The 4,914-nt window shown below is 30.4% G+C and overlaps 1 long non-coding RNA gene across 1 annotated transcript; it reads left to right on the forward strand.

The window, feature by feature from the left end:
* The first annotated feature begins 1,191 nt into the window (after window positions 1–1,191).
* On the forward strand, window positions 1,192–4,214 carry LOC106794560 (uncharacterized). The gene is made up of 6 exons (XR_005891282.1): window positions 1,192–1,296; window positions 1,405–1,493; window positions 1,606–1,680; window positions 2,005–2,088; window positions 2,819–2,895; window positions 3,629–4,214. It is a non-coding gene; the product is annotated as an uncharacterized lncRNA (long non-coding RNA).
* Window positions 4,215–4,914: the final 700 nt, after the last annotated feature.

A 4,914-nucleotide genomic window follows, 5' to 3' on the forward strand; every position in this document is an offset into this window, starting at 1 on the left:
TTCTTTTTTCCCTTTGTTATCTGTCTGAGGAATACTTGGAAGCCATTATCCCTCTTTTTTATGGTTTCCCCATTTTTGCTTGCTTATCATTAGATTCTCGTTACCTAGATGAGTAAAATTTATTGCAGCCATTGTCAATTTTTTTATCTTTCCCCTAATCCATCTTTTAGGGTTGATATACATGTTAGCTTATGCTTGTATTGATTAATGGAGTTGTTCTTCATTTTCAAGTACTACTTTGACACAAAAGCAAAGTTTTTTGTTCATTTATCATCTTCTGACTCGAGAAGTGCTACTCTTGAAGTTTGTAGATTATGGTCGCATGGCTGAAATCCTGGTACAAAGGGCAGGATCTCCAGATGAATTTACTAGGCTAACAACTATCACATGGGTAAGTGGTACTGCAATTCTTTGACTTGATAGTAAACCATTTGCTCTTATAATACTTTATACTTAGGATTGACATCCCTTCAAAGCTAAAAATCCTTTCTATATCAAAAGAAAAATTATTAGTTACTATTTTGTGATTTATTTGCTTTTTTATTTAAATTTAAATCATGTTTGTGTTCTCATTTTAACAGATAAATGAGTTTGTCAAATCCTAATGAAACAGATAAATAAGTTTGTGATTCAGATTGGTTGTGACTTTTCTGAGAAGCTTAATAAAGACCTATTATCAACTCCTGATCTGTATTGTTCATTGTCTATGACCTACTTCAATTTCCATTTATCTTGCCTCATACCAAAATTAATAGTTCATGTTTGGATGAAACCTCAAAAGAGCATAGAAATTTAATCTCATGAAGAGCATATTTCAGAGGCCGTCATTTATTTTCTTTCTTTCCCTCCTAATATTTATCCTAATAAGATAATTTTTTAAACTATTTATAGGATGAGTCGTATCTTAGGCATACTTGTATCATTCATTTTGCATCCTTCCTTGTAAAGTAATTTGGGGCCATGTCATACGACATCGTTTCACTAGTTTCTTTTTTATTAAAGGAAAAATAATAATGGGTATATTTATGTCTCAAGCTCTGTGGTATTCCTCGTGAAAAATCTAAAAGAATTAGTTTCTCATTAGCTTAAGTCTAAAGTGTTTCGTATGTTCTTTAATCAATATAATTCTTAGCGTACTAATTCAGTAAGTATATATGCCTTCCTTCCTTATTTTAAGATTTTAAAACAACATCTAAATCTATTGATCTGGAATCTTTACATAGGTTGATGAAGTTGAAGTCGTGATTGACCCAAAAGATATTGAACTGACAACAACACATTCTGGGGGTGCTGGAGGTAAAGATCTATGACCACTATACCATCTTAGTCAAGTAACCAATCTTTCTATTCCTTGGAGCACGAAATAAACTCCTCTATGAATTCTCATGCAAAGATATCTTGCAGGCCAGAATGTTAATAAGGTTGAAACAACCATTGATCTCTTCCATAAACCAACGGTATTCCGCATCTTTTCAATTGCTCCGAGCAAAACTGTAAGCATCAATATTGCCATGCAATTTTATGAGTCTGATTTCAGAATTGAGTCATGTTTATGTATATTTCAACTTGTTAATATTGGTAATATTTCTATTCTATAATTTTAAGCCTACCCTAGAAAAAAGGTTCCAAGAAAGATTAAGGGCTTCTTTATTGCAATGGTGCTATACCAGCTATGGAGAGGTATTATTTACTTATTTATTACTTAATTTAATTTAATTTGTAGAAGCACCCTAGAATATTATAAGGCAGAATTTATAGGTAGTGGTAGACAACCAAGGAGATTATAGAAACATGTTAAGTTCAAGGACTATTTTTTATTTGGATTTCTTATACCTGGATGTGTCTATTTCTATACTAGCCAATCTGGGATTGGCATTACAGATTGGTCCTTAGTTTCTATGCAAATTTACTAGCATTTGTTGACCTTAATTTTATACTTTTCTTGCCTTTTATCACTCAACACTTATTCTTGCTCACTACTTTTTATTTTATATTTTTCCAAAGGTTTTAAGTTCCTGGATGCACTTTTGTGCCGTGCGTTTATTTGCTAAGAGCATTCTGAGATATGGTCCGCCACCATCTTTCTTGGTAATGCACACTAACAGTAACAACTAAGATTCATGATTGGTTTTATTAATTTGAAGAGTCTGCTAATGAACAGGATGTACAATGTTGGATAGTACTTAACCTAAGTTTCCTACGCCATATTTACATTATTCTTTAAAAGACCCGAGTATGTATAGTTGGTGTTTTCTTTATGGGTCATTACAATATATCCTGAATCCTTGACTAATTTAAACTCATTTGAGATGTTGACATGCTTTAAAACTACATGAAAGAGGAATGGAAGTAAACAAAAGAATTTTTTTTGTGTTTTAGTCAATATATACTATACTAATTCAAAATGACAAAATACGATACTAGTCACTTTGCAGTTTCCAATATTCAGCAGTTTAAAACATAGGAAGTTGTTGATAGTAGATAGTTATTTGAAATTTTATAATCTTCTATTCTCTTGACATTCTCTAAATAAATAAATAAATAGTTTGAGATCTGTGAGTTCGTGAGACAGGGGATATACATTATGTTGGACATCCTGTATGTATGTATATATATATATATATATATATATATATATATATATATATATATATATATATATATATATATATATATATATATATATAGGTCCTTTGTAATTGGATTTACCTATAGTGTATATATAAATATCACATTTTGCCTTTAAAAATATTAAGAATAATTTTTATTTGCCTATTTCTAATGTAAGGTTACTTTTTTATTATTTGTTATGATCAAGACTTGCTGTCTGAGTTGGCTAGAAGAGAGACAAGAGCAATGATCAAGCTAGACCCAGATATTGATGTCTACATGAAGGTAAAAAGAAGCTATTTTTTATTTTGATTAAAAAAAAGAAGTTATATCATGGATCCTTAAGATCCCTATTGCGTTTACAGAAGCCACTTTTGGGTATTTCTCACCTATTATGTAATTGGATTTGATCCAAATGTTGGGAGGTAAACAAGTTTCCTTTACTAGTTTTTTTTTTAATTACAGAATTATTATTTTATTTTTAATTTGTTTCTATTACCAAAACCTTTTTCGGCTGGACAAAATTTTGAAAACAAAGAAGATAATAATCTTTTTTTATATTATTAACCACCAAGCCTCCAGATCAATTAATGTAAGATTGTTCAAACTCAATTTCACTTGAACTAATGAAAAATATATGTAGTTTAGGAAAAGAATTATAATTATTGATTTTTCTATCTTGGGCCACAGGCTATTATTACTTGCAAAAAGATTGGGCCAAAGAAACCTGTCGTGTGGTGATGGTGAGCCAGTGATGCGCGGTCATAATTTAAGCGTTTAAATAAGAGAGAGAGAACCCAAGGGAAAACCAAGTGACGTGCGGGCACTTGCCACTTCAATAGGATTTCTATTAGTTTTATTAGTTGTTGTCTCATCGTGATTTTGTTTTTATACTAGCTTTCTGATTATGACAAAGGTTCTATTTTGCGTGTTCGTGGAAAGAACATTTTGTAGAATGAATATGGTGTAAATTTTTGTAGTCAAAATGGTGAATTAAAATTCCATGCACATTTTGCAGATCCTGGTGCAAGTTCTTATCTAGCTGTGGTGTTGATGCACGAAGGATTAGCCCATATCCTCCTTGTCGTTAGAAGGTTAACTTTCACTTCAATATGCTTCATTTATAAATATAAATAGCCTTTTATGCACAAGATAATTTGCTCAGTCCTCTAACTAGTTAAAATGGTTGGTGTTAGTCATATTTGGTTGAGCTATCATCATGTGCATTCAATATAGATTTGTTAAGCATTTTAAAAAATCCAAAATGAAATAAAACTTTTAAGTTTTTAATATACTAAAAGTTGAAAGTTTTTGTAATCTACGTTGTCCTTTAATTTCAGTTTGGTGGTTTAACTTTTATTTGTTTTGAATTTTATCTCTTTTGTTTCAATTATAATATTTTTTTATTGTTACGTTTCACAAATAGGATCGATTTTAAAAGAACATATTAAAATGAAAAAAAAAACAAAAAGAAGTATAAAACCAAGTCTTAATCTTGCCTTAAAAATTATCATCCTATTAAATACCTTCTATTTTTTTAATTATTTAATAAGTTCCTTTTAACTGTCATGAATAGGACCCTTGACCACAAGTGACAATACACATGCCAGAAAAGCTTCTATAGCGTGTTACATGATCATGGTTTAACCAACATTAAATACATGTTGGGCCTTTAATGTAGAAACGAACTTCACATATGGTACATACCCTTCAATTTCATCCCTTCATTTCTTTGGCAAAGCACCATTGGCTGTGTTTGGTTCTTAGATTCAATAATAAGATGATAACTACTAATTCTCAATAAAGGGTTGGCGGAACTACCATATCCTATTTTTTTAAGCTTGTCATTAGTCTCAAAATTTGGACTAATCTTATTTTGATGTGGATTCAATTATATAGAGTTTGGCAAGATGTCCCACATATTTGTTCCAAGGGATAAAAAAATTGTAGGCATCATTTTTTCATTGCATGATGAAAGATATATTCACATTATTCTAAGGGATAAACTTAAGAACTATTTTAATCTGCGTTGGGATATATTCTTGGAATTCCTCCTCGGGTACCTTCTTTTAATTTTGCCATTAAGTCTATGGGGATTTTTATTGGAAATAATTTTGATTTTGTTGGATTTTGTTCTTCTGATTTTTACAATAATTCCATTGGTATTTTTACTTGTACACTAGTGTGACTATTTGGTTTAGTTTAGAGTTAGACATGTTCTTCTCAAAATAGAATTTTTTATTCATTTGTGAGGAATACATTCGGAAGAAAATAGTTTTTAAACAAAAACACATTCTACGATGG

The sequence above is a fragment of the Glycine max genome, chromosome 1, assembly GCF_000004515.6.
Source record: "Glycine max cultivar Williams 82 chromosome 1, Glycine_max_v4.0, whole genome shotgun sequence".
NCBI classification, from domain to species: Eukaryota; Viridiplantae; Streptophyta; class Magnoliopsida; order Fabales; family Fabaceae; genus Glycine; species Glycine max.